This window comes from Canis aureus, chromosome 3, assembly GCF_053574225.1.
Source record: "Canis aureus isolate CA01 chromosome 3, VMU_Caureus_v.1.0, whole genome shotgun sequence".
NCBI classification, from domain to species: domain Eukaryota; kingdom Metazoa; phylum Chordata; class Mammalia; order Carnivora; family Canidae; genus Canis; species Canis aureus.
Window position 1 is genome coordinate 65,987,727 of NC_135613.1, and position 18,673 is coordinate 66,006,399.

Consider the following 18,673-nt stretch of genomic DNA (forward strand, 5'->3'; position numbering starts at 1 on the left):
TGTTGTTAATCAACTTGGTACCTCTTTCAGCTTTTTTCTCATCTGTAAAAGGAGTTCCAGTTTGCACATGGTCACCTGGTAGTTTCTCAGAAAATCTCTCCCATTATTCACCAACTGGGTCAGGATCCACTTGAGACATTCATGGCACAGTGGTGCAGGCCGTAGACTTTGGGTTTAACTTTTTTCTACTCATTAGCCTCCACTGGAATTGTGCTCAGTAAAGTTCACTGCATGGGCTGATGCCTGTTTTTAGAAACAGTTTTATTGAAATATAGCTATGTTCATTTGTTTACATACACCTATGGCTGTTGTTATGCTGCAATGGCAGAATTGAATAGTTACCAGAGAGACTGGCCTTCCAGGTCCAAAGTATTTAGTATCTGGCCCTTTACCAAAAAAACAAACAAACAAAAAACCCACCCTAATCATAATACCCTTTGTCCTATTGTCTACTTGGGTCCCCTACTGCTCTTCCTACCGACTGCAGTTTTAGTTCAGTGCCATCTTAGAAGCCCACCATCTTTAAGCCAGCCCTGTCTACTCCCTGTCCCAACCCATCTTTTACCTTGGATAGGAGTTTGAGGAGAACACAGGAGCGTAGCTCAGGTCTTGGAGAAGTCCCCACAATTACAAGAAAAGAGGAAAAACAGAACTGTCAGAGGGTTTACGGAAACTAAGAGCCAACAACAGACAGATTTCAAAACTAGGCAAAAAAACAAAAGACAGGCATTTAATGGTGTCTAGAGTTGCAAACACACTTGAGAAAAGTGAGCAATGAGAAAGGCTGCTGAACTTGACCCTTAGCCGTTTACAGGTGACCTTTGGAACTGAAGTGTCCCTTGAATGACGTGGGTGGAAACCAAATTTCTGGCAATGAAGAAGCTAATGATTTGGATTTCCAGAATGGACTTTGAATTACTGGCTAAGGAGGTTAGCACTTCCTGCCTGCCTAATTTCTCATGGGCAATTTTGTGATTTTGTTTCCTTATTTAACTTCTCTACACAGTAAGAAGCGCTAGTTACGCTCATCATTTGTAATCAAGCAGCTGTTGCCTCTGGAGGCTCTCTGGACAATCCACGTGTCTGCTTCCCCAGGAGCTCTGAGTGTTTGGTTTCACTCAAGTTTTTCTTTTTTCCCTTTTTTGAAAGTGTGGAGATATAGTCTGTGCCCTGGTATGTGCTCCTTGAATTCCTTGATAGGAGAAGCCTTGGAATGTTAATGAGGTCACTCCTTTCCTGGTGGACAGAGAGATCAATGGCTTTCAGGTGTTAATGAGAGGTCCTCAAAATTTATGCCCATTGTTAGAGAGCTGATGGCTCCCTGCTGAACTGTTAGACCTTTCTTAAATGGACAACCAAAGACATTTTTTCAGCCCTGCATAAATTTCAGTCATCAGGCTCGGATATGCAGTACATGTATCAGAAATTCCAGCTGTCTCAGTTATGAACTTCTTTCAAACTTTCATGTCTCTGACCTCAGATAGAATTGGTCCTCTCCCTTCCAACCACTCGTTTGATCCCCATTTCTATCACCTCCAGGCATGCACCCATCATTTATCCCATTTCTTTAATGTTTTTAACTTCTACCTCTCCACTGTGTCTTCTCTTCAACCTACAAATATATTTAAGCTGCTCCCTCCCTAAAAAAATTTCTCATGTTATCTGCCTTTTTCTCAAGTTATTGCAGTCCGTGCAATCACACACTCCCCTTTTACAGCAAACTGTTTGAAAGAGAACACTAACTCTAGGTATTATTCCCTCACTATTTTTCTTGCCTTCATCCAACTGGTGTGGGTCCCTGTTAAAAACTCTGGAAAGGTCATTACTGATCTAACTGCCAAATCCACTGACTTCTTTCTCTTCCATCAGGCCCCTCAAGCATCTGGTCCCTTTCCTGAAACCCTCTTACATCACGTGCTAGGGATCCAATGGTTTCCTGGTTCTTCTCCCCTTCTGATCACTTGCTTCTTAGTCGTTTTTGTGAAATCCTGTTTCTCTCTTCCTTCATGCTATGTCTTCTCAGAGTTCTGTTCCAGGCCTTCTTTTCTTTATTTACAAATTCTTCCCGGGCTTCTTCATCCTCATTAATGATTTCATCTACCTTTCAAATGCTCAAAAAACTCCCAAACCTGTATCTCTGGTCTTTCTCTCCCTCTCCTGAGTTCAAGATTAGTGATACCAGTTAGTCATTTTTGCAATGATGGGAGCTTTTTTTCTGTACCAGGTGATGCAGTAGCCACTAGCTTCGTGTGGCTATTAAACATTTGAAATGTGACTACAGTAATGAATCAAATTTTAAGACTTATTTTTTATTTTTTATTTTGAGAGAGAGAGAGAGGGATCCCTGGGTGGCGCAGCGGTTTAGCGCCTGCCCTTGGCCCAGGGCGCGATCCTGGAGACCCGGGATCGAATCCCACGTCGGGCTCCCGGTGCATGGAGCCTGCTTCTCCCTCTGCCTAAGTCTCTGCCTCTCTCTCCCTCTCTCTGTGACTATCATAAATAAATAAAAAAAAGAACTCACCTGACCTTGTAGCTATGATTTCTGCATTTCCCCCTTTACAAAGCAGACTTTAAAAAAAAATTTAAAAAAAAAAAAAAGAGAGAGAGAGAGCATGCATGGGTGGAGGGAAGGGCAGATAGAGAATCTCAAGTAGGCTCCATCCTCAGGGCAGAGCCTGGGTCTCTGAGATCTCACAACCCTGAGATCATACCTGAGCTGAAATCAAGAGTCAGAGGCTTAACCAAACCGAGCCACCCAGGAGCTTCGAACTTTATGTTTTATTTAATTTTAGCCAATCTGAATTTCAGCAGCCACACATGAATTTCAGCAGCCACACAAATACTACTGTATTTGATAACACAGCTAAAGACCCTTTAATTTAAATTCCCTATTAGATATCTCTTTTATTTTTTTCTATAACATATCCCAAACCAAGCCCATCACCTAATTCCCCAAATATCTCCTCCTGTTATATTCCCCATTTCATTAAAATGGCATCACCATCTGAACATTTACCAAATGTCAAATCTGATTTTTTTCCCTCACCTCACACTGATAATCAATTGTTTCTGTTGGCAAAGTATTCCTAAAATCTGATTCTCTTTTACTGCTAATGATTCCTTAATTGCTAACTATATGTCCAACATTCATTATTAATGGCTTTTAATGCATTTTCCAATCACTTCCTACACATGTGCACATGTGCACAAACACACACATACACACACTCATGCTTGATATTTGCCATTATAAGTGCTAAGACACACCCAGTACAGCCAGGGAGATAATCTTAATTAAAAGTTTGAAAAGAACAAGATAACCAGATACCTTAAAGAACTATTAAAAATGTTGAATTCCTTAGACTGTTGTGTTCTCTGGGCACTCTTTGTAATCTCACCTCCCTGTTATCTTATACTCCACTTGTGGCACATGACAATGTTGCAATGGAGACTGCTAATTCTTCACTTTTCCTGTTCCTTTAAGATCAATCAGTAGTTTACTTCTATTCCTCCTTACTGTCTAGTGATTTGAGCAGCAACCAGATTGTGGCCAGAAACTACTTTGAGGGATGGCCTTCCAGTTCTACTGAAACCATACAACGGTCCCTAAGACAGTGTCATCTGGTTGCAAGTGTCAGAGCCAAGTGCCCCTAGAGTCATAATAGTTATATTATATTAGTTCCTCAAAAGTTGATCTTAGAGTTGCCATGTGACCTAGCAATTCCATTTCTAGGAATCTATCTAAAGGAATCAAAATATGCGTTCACAGAAAAAAAGTGCACATAAATGTTAATAGAGGCATTATTCATAATAGCCAAAAGATAAGGACAGCCTAAAGATTCATCAACTGATGATGGATAAACAAAATGTGGTATATTTATAAGATGGAACATCATTCAGGGACGCCTGGGTGGCTCAGTCGGTTAAGCACCTGCCTTTGGCTCAGGCCATGATCTCAAGTCCTGGGATCGATCCCGTGTCAGGCTCCCTGCTCATGAGTCCACTTCTCCCTTTCCCTCTGCTCCTCATGCCATCCCCACCCCCTGCTTGTACTCTCTCTCACTCTCTCTCAAATAAATAAAATCTTAAAAAAGAAAAAGATGGAACACCATTCAGCTGTAAAAAGGAACAAAGTACAGATACATGCTACAACACAGATTAAGTTTAAAAACATAATGCTAATTTACAAAATCTAGACACAAAGTTCACATATTATGTGAAGTATCCAAAATAGGAAAATCCACAGAGACAGGAAATAGTTTAGTAACCACTAAGCTATTTGTCAGGGAGTGGGGAGGGAAAGATGGAGAGTGAACTAAATGGGCATGGGGTTTCTTTAGGAAGGGATGAAAATGTTCTGGAATTTATTGATAAATTCTATAGTGGTGATGATTATACCACCTTGCGAATATACCAAAAAAAATGAACAATTTAAAAGGGTGACTTTCATAGCATATGAATTATGTCTCAAAAAGAAAAAGAAAGAAAGAGAAAAAAGAAAGAGAACCTATATATGCAACTATGACATAACCCAACAATTGTACTCTTGGTCATTCATCCCACAGAAATGAAACCTTAGGTTCATTAAAATACATGAGTATTCATAACATGAGTATTCATAATAGCTTTATTCTAATAGTCGAAACTAGAAACAATCCCGACGTTCTTCTGTGGGTGAATGGTTAGTCCATTCACTGTGTACATTCATACCAGGGAATGATACTAGCAATAAAAAAACATACACCATTGGTATAATCAACCACCTGGATGAAATGCCAGAAAATTATGCCTAGTGAAAAAACAGCCAATCCTCAGTTCTTACCTACTGTATAATTCCATTTCTGTAGCATTATTGTAATGACAGAGAAATGAGAAATAGGTTAATGATTGGCAAGGGTGAAGAATGGGGAGGGGAGGCGTGAGAGGGAGGGATGTATGACTCTAACAGAGCAACAGATACGATCCTTGTGGTGATGGAAATGCCCCACATCTTGATTTTATCAATATCCGTATCCTGGTTGTGATATTGTGCTATCGTTTTGCTGATGCTATCACTGGGGGAAACGAGGGGAAGAGCATGGGGCTCTCTCAGTATTACTTCTTACAATTGTATGCAAATCTACAATGAACCTAACATTTAAAGGCTTAATTAAAAATAAAAAACAACCTCTAAAGTTGGCATCTGGAGGTACTTGCCAATTTAAACTCAGTGGAAGAACTTGAATACCCTAAGATATAACTGTGCCACTTAAATTCTCTGTAGAAGTAATCAGCTTGAAAGAAAATGCCAGGGAGATTGCACATTTGCTGAGCAGGAGCCAAATGTGACCATGAGATGGGGAGGGTCAAGTCAAAGGCATCTGTCAGTGTAAGGGTGTGTTTTGCGAGAGAGTTTAGCTGATAGGAAAACCTCAAAACTCCAGGCAGGATCATCTGACTTTGGAAAAGAGATTTTAATGATCAGTTTTATGTGGCAACTCGGCAAGGCTATAGGCCCCACTTACTCAGCTAAACACTAACAATCTAGGTGTTGCTCTGAAGGTGTTTTGTAGAGATGATTAACATTTATAATCAGGAAACTCGAAGTAAGGAGATTATCCTAAATAATCTGCGTGGGATTTATTCAAGCTGTAGAAAGGCCTCAAGGGCAGAACTGAGTTTTCCCTGAAGAAGAAGAAATTCTAGGGGTGAGGGGTGGGCAAAATGTTTGAAGGGGAATGGGAGATACAGGTTTCCAGTTAGGGAATGAACAGGTCACAAGGATGAAAGGCACAGTAGAGGGATTATAGTCAGTGACACCATCACAGTGTTGTACTATGGCAACTACACTTGTGGTGAGGACAGCACAATGTACAGAGAAGTGGAATCACTATATTATTCACTGGAAACTGGTCTAACTTTGTATGTTAACTGTACTCCAATAAAAAATTTTTTTAAGTAAAGAAGAAATTCCACCTGCTGATCGCAATTTCGGTTCATACAGATTCGTGTGTATGCTTGACAATTCCACTCTGCTCTTTTTGGTGGCCTACCCTATAGATTTTGGATTTGCCTGGCAACCCGTGCAATTGCATAACCTATTTCCATGCAATAAATATCTTAATCTATATCTTAATATATATAGAGATAATATATATAATATATATAATCTATATCTTAATATATATATATCTTAATATATAATATTATATATATATATAGTTGACCCCTGAATAACACTGCACAGGTCCCTTAATATGCAATGGGTTTTATTTTTTGTGTTTATATGTGTATATAAATACAGTGCAGTACTGCAAATGTATTTTTCTTCCTTATGATTTTCTTAATAACATTTTATTTTTAGTTTATTTTATTATATAAATATTGTAATAATACACAAATAAAATGTAGGTTAATCAACTGTTGGTGTTATCAGTAAGTCTCTGGTCAACAATAGACTATTAGTAGTTAAGTTTGGAGGGGGAGTCAAAGTTATATGTGAATTTTCAAAGGCACAAGGGGCAGGTGTCCTTAACCTCTGGGTTGCTCAAGGGTCAACTGTATGTTGCAAGCAATAAATCTCTTTATCTCTCTCTCTGTATATATATACGTGTATCTCACCTGTTCTTACCCTCTAGTGAGACCCTACCTAATATAAGAAATCGTTGTATTTAAAAAAACAAAACAAAACAAAACCTCTTTTTTCATCTAGCAGACTCCAGAAGTGTTTTGAAAACAACTCTGCAGACCCAAATTTTATTATGTTGTAGCTTTGATTTATTTCCTGGAAGCCTATGAGTTATAATAAAACTCTAATTCCTACAGTCAATTAGAAAATAATGGAGTTAAGTCTAAAAGAACTCCCCCTAAATTTAAAGACCAAATGGGAGTGAGTTGTTTGATCTTCAGTTTTGATGAGACATTATCAGCTACGAGATGGAAATGGCCTATATTGCCAAAAATAAACTCTTTTTCTTTCTTTCTTTCTTTCTTTCTTTCTTTCTTTCTTTCTTTCTTTCTTTCTTTCTTTCTTTTTCTTTCTTTCTTTTTTTGTTTCTCTTTCTTCTTTCTTTCTTTCTTTCTTTCTTTCTTTCTTTCTTTCTTTCTTTCTTTTTTTCTTTCTTTCTTCCTTTCCTTTCCTTTCCTTTCCTTTCCTTTCCTTTCCTTTCCTTTCCTTTCCTTTCCTTTCCTTTCCTTTCCTTTCCTTTCCTCTCTCTTTCTCTTCTTTCTTTCTTTCTTTCTTTCTTTCTTTCTTTCTTTCTTTCTTTCTTTTTTCTTTCTTTCTTTCTTTCTTTCTTTCTTTCTTTCTTCTTTCTCTTTCTTTCTTTCTTTCTTTCTTCTTTCTTTCTTTCTCTTTCTTTCTTTCTTTCTTTCTTTCTTTCTTTCTCTTTCTTTCCTTTTCTTTTTCTTTCTTTCTTTTCTCTGTCAGTTTCTTTTATCCTCCTGTCTTGTGTTTATCAAACTTCTATTGAAACTTGGCCACGTCAGGCTAAGTGCTAGATACTGATATTACAAATACAAGGAAGCTGAGTCCTATCTGGCTTCCAGGTCCTGCTTATGGTCTCTCATGGAAGAAATGAGCATAATTGACTAATATAAAGAGTGCCTTGTGGGGATCCCTGGATGGCTCAGTGGTTTAGCGCCTGCCTTTGGCCCAGAGCACGATCCTGGAGTCCCGGGATCAAGTCCCATGTCGGGCTCCCGGCATGGAGCCTGCTTCTCCCTCCTCCTGTATCTCTGCCTCTCTCTCTGTGTCTATCATGAATAAATAAATAAAATCTTTAAAAAAAATAAATAAAGAGTGCCTTGCCCTAAGGAAAGAGATTAGTCTCCACCACCATCTTTGGAGATTCATTTTCCATTTTGGGGCAGGGTGAGGGGCATCCATGACATATCATTTGTTCATGATTTTGAGGAACCTTTGAACTATTTTAACTGCATGCCCAACAGCACATTTGACATCAAAGAACAGAGTGGCAAATTCTGAGTTCTTAACATTCTTTACTCATGAACTATGCATTCCCTGCTGATAACATTAGGAAATTTATTTTACTAAAGCAAAATTTCTGGAATTACTCCCTATTGCATCTTGTCTGTCCTTTTTTCTGCATAGGCTGAACATGAATATATGATTATACTTTCTCACACAATATAGTGCAAGTTCATATTTTAGATGGCAAAGTAGTGGGCTCTGTGACATGAAACCTCTATTCAGGTTTTGATTTCACCTCTATTTTAAAACTCTATCTGATGTTCAAAAATAAGTTTTTGTTTTTGTTATTGTATCTGTAGTATGATTTTAAACCAGCAGAAGAGTTCTTTTTCTTTGCCAGGTTTTTGACATAAAAATAAAGACACTATGGCTTTCATTAGGACTCATGACTTTAATTTACTTGTTTAGGGTCTTCTCAGAGCAGTTAACCAGTTAAGAGGATGGCTTTGGGGATAGTATGGCAGGCTTATACCACAGGAGCCTGAGTTTCCTTTTGTGAAACAGGGATAATAGTTAATTCTGCAAGGCTTAAATGAAGCGGCTAGCTAAGAAATACACCTAGCATGCAGTGAGTACTCTATGAATATTAGCCATGGTTATATCGTCCCAGCAGTATTTTATAAGTACCCTATTGGTTATAGCATGTGTCCTATAATGCTCACACATCATGGAATTTTTAGGAAGACAGGCAGCCCATCATTGCTAACACTGTGTAATCAAGGTAAACCCTAATCTTCAAAACACTCTCTCTCTCTCTCTATATATATATATATAACACTTACTATTTTTAAAGCATTCACCTCCTCATCTGCTTTACTTAACCATTTATATGGCCTGCAAAGGCACATCTAGTTTTCCATTCCACCAAGAAGTGGTTCTTCAAGAAACGGAGGAAGGTTCTCAAGCTTACAATCTCAAACATGGAAGACCTTGAACTAGAACTTCAGTTCTTTTGAGTCTAAATTTTCCCATCACATCTCACTTATTTTGTCTAATTCAAAAATTCACATTCCTTGAAAGTGAAGAATTTGAGTCTAATAAAAACATCCCCATTTTTTCAGTGACCTCCTTTTTAACATGCCTCACCGAAGAGTGGAGATACACAGACTATGTCTCTCAGGATTTACTCTGATTGCGCTGCCTGAGATGTACTCTTCTGTACAAATATCTCAGTTATTCTGTCTTCCAAGACACAGCTCAGTGCTCATATCTTCTTGATCACTCTTGCCTGTTCTTTTGTCTGTCCAACTCTCTGAACATTTATCCTATCCTCCTTTTTATTGTTAGTTACCTTTTTATATGCATGCCTATTTCTTCAATGTGACCATTAACATCCTTATGCAGAGGGACCATAGCATAGCACAGTACAGTTATTTGATGATGAAGACTGTGATAATGATAGTGATAATGATTACAATACCTACTGTAATCTCTCCAAGTAACCTTTTTGATGGTTTGTGCCCCATGGCAGTGACCTTGGCAAGCCATCATCAATTGGTCACCAATTGGTCACCTGTTCACTTGTATTCATTCATTTGACCAATATTTTCTGAGACTATATACTAGACCCTATCTACTTTCTAAGGTTATAAAGACAAAGAAGGTCTGAACTCAGGGACTTGCATTCTAATGGAAGAGACAGACCTAAAAGCAAATATGCAAGGTGGTATTATATATATTTCAAGTGCTAGAATAGTAATACTACTAGGATGGCAAAAATGAGGGAAAGATTTCTAAGTTATTAATGAGGGGAGAGATGGGTTCAAGAAAAACTTGAAGAGAAGAGAAGAGATAGAGAAGAGATGTGGTTCAGAGAAGTGCAAGTCCTAGAAAATGAGTAGGTGGGATAAGCTTACTTACATCTGTTTTTTTTTTTTTTTTTTCCCCTGCTATTGGCAGCTAGTACATCCCAAGGCATGACAAGACCACTAGTTTAAAGTGCCTGGAGCTAAAACAGAACTGGAGATTTTGACCTTCAACAACTGAGTAGAAGGTAATGACATGATCTAATTTAAAGAAATAAATTACCCGTTATTTGGAGAAGTTGACTGTGAGATGACCCAGAATTATATTAAGATCATTGTGGCCTGCTCATTCAGAAGAACAAGCCACTCTGTGGGATTCTAAAGAGCTCATTAAGAAAAACAGACTTGCTCTGTCTTTGAGACTTTCACAGAAATGGTGTGTAGATATGTCTCATTGTACAGTAGTAGGCAAAATCTCAATGTAACATATTTTACTCAGTATGTGGTACCCTGTGCCAGGTACCATTATAGGAGCTGAGACTATAGGAATGAATAAAGTAGAAACAAATTATTTCATTCCTGAAGCTTACATTCTAGTGGGAGGAAATCAGTAGTAAGCAAATAAGTAAATGATTTAGTGCATTAGGAAAAGAAAGTGTTATGGAGAAAAATAAAGTGGGGAAGGGTGGTAGGGAGTATTGAGTGGGGCGAGTAAGCAAGTTGCAATTTTTATTTTATTTTTAAATAATTTTATTTATTTATTCATGAGAGACACACACACACACAGAGGCAGAGACACAGGCAGAAGGAGAGGCAGGCTCCATGCAGGGAGCCTGACGTGGGACTCGATCCTGGGTCTCCAGGAACACACCCTGGGCTTCAGGCGGCGCTAAACTGCTGGACCACCGGGGCTGCCCGCAAGTTGCAATTTTTAATTGACTGATTTGAAGAGGTCTCACTCAAAAGGAGGCAATCAAGCCAAAATATGAAAGAGATGAGGGCCCAAGCAATGTAAATGGGAGAAGGGAATTCTAGGCTAAATAAACAACAGTATGTGCAAATGCCCTGGGGTAGGACTATGCCTGGTCCATTAAGGAACATCAAGGAGCCAATGTGGCAGGAATGGAATAAGTGAGGGGAAGGACATGAGGTTAGTAAGGTAATTAGGAGACGGATTATGTAGGGCTTTTATCTTTTTTGAGTATGTTGTCTTTAACTCTGAATAACATGGGGAGGCATTGGAACTTTAAAGCATGATCTGTCTTTTGTTTCAGTGGAATAATGTAAGCCGCTGTATTGAATATATTCTCTCAGAGAGCAAGGGGCAGAATTAGAAAGAATAGTTAGGAGAGGGCAGTCCCGGTGGCTCAGCGGTTTGGTGCCCCCTTCGGCTCAGTGCGTGATCCTGAAGATCCGGAATCGAGTACTACGTCGGGCTCCCTGCATGGAGCCTGCTTCTCCCTCTGCCTCTCTCTCTCTGTGTCTCTCATGAATGAATAAATAAAATCTTAAAAAAAAAAAAAAGGAGATGTTTCTTGATAATCCAGGTAAGAAATAATGTGGCTGGGTCCATGATGGTAGCGAGATATGTATAATGACAATAGGTCAGAATCTAAATACAATTTGAATATAAAGTAAACAGGATTTGCTGATGGTGAGATATATTGTAGGAGACAAAATAAAAAGTAAAAAATGCTTTTGATCTCATCTGTTTGCCATTAACTGAGATGGGGAGGAATAGGGGAGAAGCAAGTTCTGAAGTAAGATCAAGTTTTGGACATACTGTATATGAGATATTTACTGGACATTTAAGTAGAAATGTTGAATAGCAATCAAATGTATGAAGCAAGGAATTAGGGGAAAAATCATGTTACAGATCCAAATTTTTGAGTCATTGGCACATAGATGGTATCTAAAGTCATAAGACAGGATGAGATCACCAATGAAACCAGTTGAAATACAGAAGAAAATCCTGGGGTACCCAGATTAGGGGCTGTGAATATGAAAGGAGCCAGCAAGAAGTCTAAGAAAGAGTAGCCATTAAGGCAGGAAGAAAGATATGTGGAACGTGTGGTATGCTGGAAGCCAAGCAAAAGAGGTTACAGAAGGATGTATCCAATATTATATCCAATATTTCAGTAGATCAAGATGAATGAGAAGGGAGAACAATCACAATCACGGCACTTAGCAACATTGTAATCATTGGTGACTTGATAGAAACACTTTTCAGTGTGGAGTGATGGTGAAGAAAACCTAACTAGACTGGATTTAAAAGAGAATGAGGACAGAGAAATTGGATACAGCAAATATAGACAACTTTTAAATGAGTTTTCTTTAAAGTAATCAGAGAATGGAGCTAAGGTTAGGGAATATAGTGTATTTCGTTTGTTTGTTTGTAAGGGGATATAATATTATAACCCTAAAATCTGTATGACCCCGTATCCTTATTGGAAGAATGAAACTATATGCCAGAGTAGGGACAGACCAAAATCTGGGTACCTATATCACTATGCTTCCCCTGTAAAAGACTAAAAGTTCTAAGAGATTGAATTCTTTCAGAAGAATTTTTCACCTTAATTTAACTGACATAGCAATCAGAAGAATTTGACTTAAAGTAAACCAAATTGTAAAATCATAAGCCTTAAAGCTGACAACCAAAGTTAGGATTCAACAGTGATACCCCTGGTTGATTTCACTCTTAGAAGAACATTGGCAGCCTAATGACAACTTTGAAACAATAAAGATTTGGTGACCAAGCTATGAAATTTTGATCACATCAGTCTTCGCATTTAATTTAAGGATTATGCTTGGGAGAATCACAAAATATGGGAGTAAAAGCAGCTTTGAAGAGGATTTAATTTAATGTGCATCTTTTATCAATTGGTCACTTGAACCCCCAAAGAATAAAATGACTTAACTGAAATCACAAAGCCAGTAAAACAGAGCTGGGACCAGACCCTGGCTCTTATGATCCCAGCAGGGGCCCAGTGCTATGTCTCAGGCTCATTTCACCTGGGAGAGTGCTCTGCTGATGCCTAAGTGGCCTGTGTATCAGTTTATATGGCAATTTTCCATGAAGAACAGACATGATAAGAAAAAGCTGCTAATTTAGCTGGTAAATGCTGAAGTCAACACTTTGTTGATTGCTTTCCCTGGCAGTCAGCAGCTAAAATAAAGAATTAATGCCCCAAAGCTGTCTCATTCATATGTATTTATAGAGCACCTTCTGTATGCCAAGCATCATGCAGACCTCTAAGAGGGATATGATGAATTCTGTGCTTTCTTAGGGCTTATGTCATTTCCAGAGAGAAGAAGGAGAAAGGCGACTGACAATTTCTGGGCTGGGCACCTTTATGAATAATCCCTTCTTAAATTTCAGCATAGCCACATGGGGTGGGAATGGTCATTCCCTTCTTACAGGTACATAAAACTGGGGGTAAGCAAGGTTAATCATGTTGCTCAAAAAGAGCTATTCTGGACACACATTGCTGACTGTGGAGATCGTGTTTTCTTCGTGCACACCCAGTGGGCAACTGGAATCTGATATTTTACATACATGGTAAGGGGCTCTTTCATGTGGGAAACTACATTTTTGAGGGCCTAGAAAGAAGATGTGAGGAAAAGATTCTAACAACTCAAGAGAAACTTGCATGTGGCTTGAACCAGTAACTCAAAGAAGGGGTGATGTGCTGTCCTTTTCTGTCTGGTAGGGGAGGGTGGGGAAGAGGGCCTGGGAAGTCCCTGCAATTAGTTACTCAGACTTGCATTATTCTAACACAGGAAACTGACTAATTTTCATGATGCCCCAACACTAGATGAGAATTTCTTAACAAGCAGGTTACAAATTTTAATGTTTAGAGTTAGTGACCAGTCATGTTGTTCTATCTTTGGAAAAGTTGAGTTTCAATAACTTGAGGGACAGTAGATTTAAATAAATGGGTATTAAGTATAGTGGCAGAAAACATATATCTAGGAGTTGGGATACGTAGATTTTAGTCCTAAATCTGCCTCTTCCTGGCTCTGAAACTAGTGGCAAATCACTTTGGTAAGACTCCCAGGGTCCTACTTTGCTCATCTTTATTTTTTTTTTAATTTTTTTTAATTTATTTATTATAGTCACACACAGAGAGAGAGAGAGAGAGAGAGGCAGAGACACAGGGAGAGGGAGAAGCAGGCTCCATGCACCGGGAGCCCGATGTGGGATTCGATCCCGGGTCTCCAGGATCGTGCCCTGGGCCAAAGGCAGGCGCCAAACCGCTGCGCCACCCAGGGATTCCCTCATCTTTAAAATGAACATAATGATGAGTGCTACTGGACATGATTCTTGAGAACAACTGAGATATGTAAAAGTGCTTTATAAACTCGAATATTGGAGTGACTGGGTGGCTCAGTTGGTTAAGCATCTGCCTTCAGCTCAGGTCATGATCTCAGGGTCCTGGGATCGAGCCCTATGTTGGGCTCCCTGCTGAGCAGGGAGCCTGCTTCTCCCTCTTCCTCTTTGTCTGCTATTCTTTCTCTCTCTGTGTCTGTCAAATAAATAAATAAAATCTTTTAAAAAAACCCTCTAGAACACCAGTACAGATCTCAGTTATCATCATTTTATAAGTATTCTTAAATTTCTGATTGCAGTATAAGGTATTTTGAACATATGAGGGTTATTCAGGAATATTTAGTCATCTCTGCTGGTCCTTCTGAGAGTCTTTGCTTTTGAGTGACATAGAATTGCAAGATCCATTATATCTCTTGGGCCACTTCAAAGAATCCCTGGCTCTCAGAAGTTCTAGAGCCCTTGGAGGAAACAATGAATCTTGGAGTACCTTGGACTCCAGCCAAATTCCCAGGTGCTCTCCCGTGCCAGACCTCACAGTGGACATGGGATTATATAGGCTTTAGAAATGTGATAGTTTTGGTGGTGCTGTGTGTTGATCATCAAAATCACACTGAAAATGAAAAATGTAGGCATTCTTTTTTTATTATTTATTTATTCATGAGAGACACACAGAGAGAGGCAGAGACATAGGCAGAGAAAAAAGCAGGCTCCTCACAGGGAGCCCGATGTGGGACTGGATCCCGGGACTCCAGGATCACGCCCTGAGCCGAAGGCAGATGCCTAACTGCTGAGCCACGCAGGCGTCCCAATGTAGGCATTCTTAATGAAAATATATGCAACTATTAATGTGTTGAGCCTGGGTCACTGTACTTGATTATGTACTGTTGGTTCCTTGGAAATTTGGAATTTCCAATGTGTAACTGTTCCTAGCAACAGTTGTTCCTTGGAATTAATATGAAGGACGTGATTATTAGAAACATCCTCAATATATTGAGACCTTGCATGGAAATCTATATCATTGGCTTATTTTGTGCAGAAATTTCATTTAAAATCTACAAAAGAAAAGATAGAAGGTGAAGTATTGTACTAGAAATGTGAGAAGATTTAATTAGAATTGTGGCTCACTTTTTCTTTTAAATTAAATGATTCCACATCTTTATTGTTTCCCACCTCATTATTGCATTCATGATGGCAATGGATGAAAGGTAAATTGTTCTGATTTAATGGGTTGAAGTTACTGCAGAGGGATTTGATAGTCAGAGTTCTTAGCTTTTGTAATTGAAATAGATTTGCACTAAAGATACACTGTTAACAATTTAAATAAAATGTTTTTTATCAGCTAAGAACAATTTTCATGGGACAAATTTAAGTCTGTACCTTTCTGACTTTGTGGGCAAAGAATTTGATTAAAATTGACCAGCTAAGTGTGACTGCCCTTTAGAGCAATGGAACATTCTAATGAAAAACCCATTTGCTGGGGACCATGTACTGGTGAGCTGTAGCTGACTGGAGTCACTGTGTGGTTTTGGCTGAGGAGCTGTTCTCTCTGTGAAAAGGAGAAGAGGGAGGCAGTAATAACTTGCATGGGCCAAAGTTGGCCAGATGAGATTGCAGTCACCTTGGTCGGGAATTGCTTGATTATAAGCAAGAGAAATCTGTTCAAAAGTGCTTTAATATAAATGAGACACCAATTGCTAAGAAACAGGGTATCTTTCAAAGCAGGGAGTGTAATCAGCCTCATGGGAGGCTGAAACCAGAGCCTGGACAGCAGGTGGGAGCCCAGGCAGCCTGTTTGCTTGTCAACTTATTTCTACATCAGCCCTTAGATTCACATGGTCTCTTACCATTGCCTCTTTTGGCATATCTGATTCATTTTTTATCTCTCTAGACACCTGCTTTCTCTGGCTACTTGCACATGGGCCCAATGAAGCCATCCTAGACCAAGGTGATGGAGCCAAGTCCTTGAAGTCTTTTGCATTCTGATTCAATTTCTTAGAGTTTAAGGCCTACTTAATTCACTCTGAAACTGGTAGTATAGTCTGGCCTTCAGGATCCCTGGAATTCTAAATGAGTACCAGAAGTCCAGGGAGATGCTCTGAGGGCTGGGCCCCAACATATCGGCATGGCTTGGTAGGGAGGAATCTGAGAAAAATTGAAAAGTTAACACGTGCTCTTGTCTTTCTCCATGGTTTCCGTCTGAGTGCCATCACCCCACTGGGGGCATCTGCTGCCCTCACACTGCCTCCTCTGATCCCCATGTTCTCTCTTTCTATAGACTCATTTCAATGATCTTCATTGGTTTTTACCTTCTCAGCTATGACCTCTCATTTATTCAGCTGTGATCTGACACCATCTAACAAACATAGAGTCCTCCACAATTTACAAAGAATACTTGTTTTCAAAAGTGTTGACTCAAATGATGAGAATGCCAGATGCAAGACAGGAGTCATGTGAGGCCAGAAGAGTCTTGACATAAATGTGAAGTCAGAAATATTTGGATTTGAATCCCACTTCTGTTACTTTTAGTTGTGAGAACTTAAACTTGGATGGCATCTCTGCTCTAGCATGTTCAATCATTTCATTTCTACTTACTGCACAGAGTTACCATAAGCATTGAATGAGGTAAGGTGGAGGCCTGGGTGGCTCAGTGGTTGAGCATCTGCCTTTGGCTCAGGGCGTGATCCTGGAGTCCAGGGATTGAGGAGGGATTCCTGCATGAAGCCTGCTTCTCCCTCTGCCTACGTCTCTGCCTCTCTCTGTGTCTCTCATAAACAAAGAAACGAATGAATGAATGAATGAATGAATGAATGAATAAATAAATAAATAAATAAATAAATAAATAAATAAATTCTTTTAAAAAAAGAATTAGGTAAAATATGCAGGTATATAAAGTACCCAGATTTGCTAGGTTTTCAATAAGTGATAACCCCTCAATCTTCTCCGTTCCCCGTGCCCTTCACTCACATCTCATTACAAGAATGGTCACTTTTTAGAGTGAGCTCAACACCTGGTGGGAACGTTTAGAAACTCTACGGCTTATCCTTCCAAGGCAGGTAATTCCCCTTTCGTATGCACAGATTGGAGACAGGCTATCACACTCTTCCAGTGAAAGGTTGGTTACAACGTCCAAGACAAAAGGTTCCAAAGCAAAGAGCCATTTCAGATCTAAAAGGTGTCTGTGGGCATCATGGACCAAGGAAAAGATGGGGACACATTTCTAGTGATACCACCTTTTAACCCTGGAAGCTCCTTTTTAAGATAACTGTATTAACGTTATATATATAACTCAGGTATATACCCAAACATAGCCATAGTCATGAAAATAATAATCTTATGAACAAGTGCTGCATTTTTGCCACAGGTCCTATATCTACCATATCAAGGGTAGCATTTCATCTCATGCAAAACCCTCGGAGTCATTATCCCACTTTACAGGTAAGGAAGGAAGACTTAGATCTGTTCAGTAACCTGTCTGAAGTTTGAGTGTATTAAAAGATATAGGGATTCCAACTGCAAAAATGATGCTTCTAACCCACTTACAGCATGTTGCTGTGTGCTCCACTGTTTCGCGTGTTGCTCTCATTGTCCTCAGCCCCAATCACAGCGCTCACCAAGTCACCTGGGAGGTCCAGTTCCCCATGAACCCTAGCCCCGCTGGGCTGCATGGAGAAACTGCAGCCCCATAGCTGAGATCCACACCCCATCCATCTCATAGATGTAGAACTCTTGCCACTAACAGGCATACTGAAATTCTGTTACAAATGCAGAATTTCACCCCAGATGTACTGAATAAGAACTGGCATTTTAAAAAGCTTCCCAGGTGGTTTCTGTGCATACTAAAGTTTGAGAAACACTGATCTGGTGTGTGAACCACAGTGGATGCAGATTATCTTAATTGCTTGGGTATTTTTCAACGTGTTAATCTCCTTTCTGCATTAGCTCTAATGTTTGATCCCTGTTGGGAATCTCTGTCATGGAGCTTTTCACCTCCCTCTCCTTTCCTAGCTTTATTCAATAGCAGTTTCTTCATTGATTGAGGGGATTTGGGAACTAGGACAGAATTTAGTTTTGAGGGGAGTCTTTTGTCCCACCCCAAAGAGAAGGCACAGCTCAGGTCCTCTACCACAGAGGTCAGGCCCCCTGACTGGGAAAGAAAGCATTCACAGCTCAGAAGAATGAAGAGATGTCTTAACTGGCTTGCTGAATTTGAGCCTTCTCTCTTCTGTTCTCCTTTCCACTTCGGGCTTGAATACAATTACAGTTGCAGGCATGACACTTGTCCATCTCTAGGTGAGACGTGCTAAAGATGTCAGCGGCTGTGCACCGAGTTTGCTGCTTTCAGAACATTTCTGTCTTATTTTTAAGAGCAAAGAGAACCAGAGAAGGGTAATTGATGCCTTTAAGGTAGTAACAGAGGGGCACTGGGTCCTTCACTCTGGCAAAACAGAGATTTCAAGTAATTCTTAATACGTGGCTTTTAAATTGCATGGAGGTTGGTGAAAATAGGTCAAGCTGTCCTTGGTGCTGGCCAATCAATTATAATAGATGACTTTTAAATCTTTTAAAAAATTCTACAATTTAGAGATGCAGCAGAACAGGAGAGCTTCCCAGACTCTCTCCATCTCC

At 39.5% G+C, this 18,673-nt stretch overlaps 2 long non-coding RNA genes across 4 annotated transcripts in view; one reads left to right on the forward strand and one right to left on the reverse strand.

Annotated features, from left to right (window-relative positions):
* Nucleotides 1-18,673, forward strand: part of LOC144311211 (uncharacterized) — a 140,383-nt gene that overhangs the window by 35,272 nt on the left and 86,438 nt on the right. For both annotated transcript variants that reach the window (XR_013376776.1, XR_013376777.1), the window contains exons 3-4: nucleotides 9,872-9,965; nucleotides 17,409-17,482. This is a non-coding gene — a long non-coding RNA (uncharacterized LOC144311211). The remainder of the gene's footprint in view (nucleotides 1-9,871; nucleotides 9,966-17,408; nucleotides 17,483-18,673) is intronic.
* The window catches only part of LOC144311212 (uncharacterized), an 86,829-nt gene that overhangs the window by 5,287 nt on the left and 62,869 nt on the right, over nucleotides 1-18,673 (reverse strand). For both annotated transcript variants that reach the window (XR_013376780.1, XR_013376779.1), the window contains exons 5-6: nucleotides 566-608; nucleotides 22-243 (exon numbers count right to left, since the gene is read on the reverse strand). This is a non-coding gene — a long non-coding RNA (uncharacterized LOC144311212). The remainder of the gene's footprint in view (nucleotides 1-21; nucleotides 244-565; nucleotides 609-18,673) is intronic.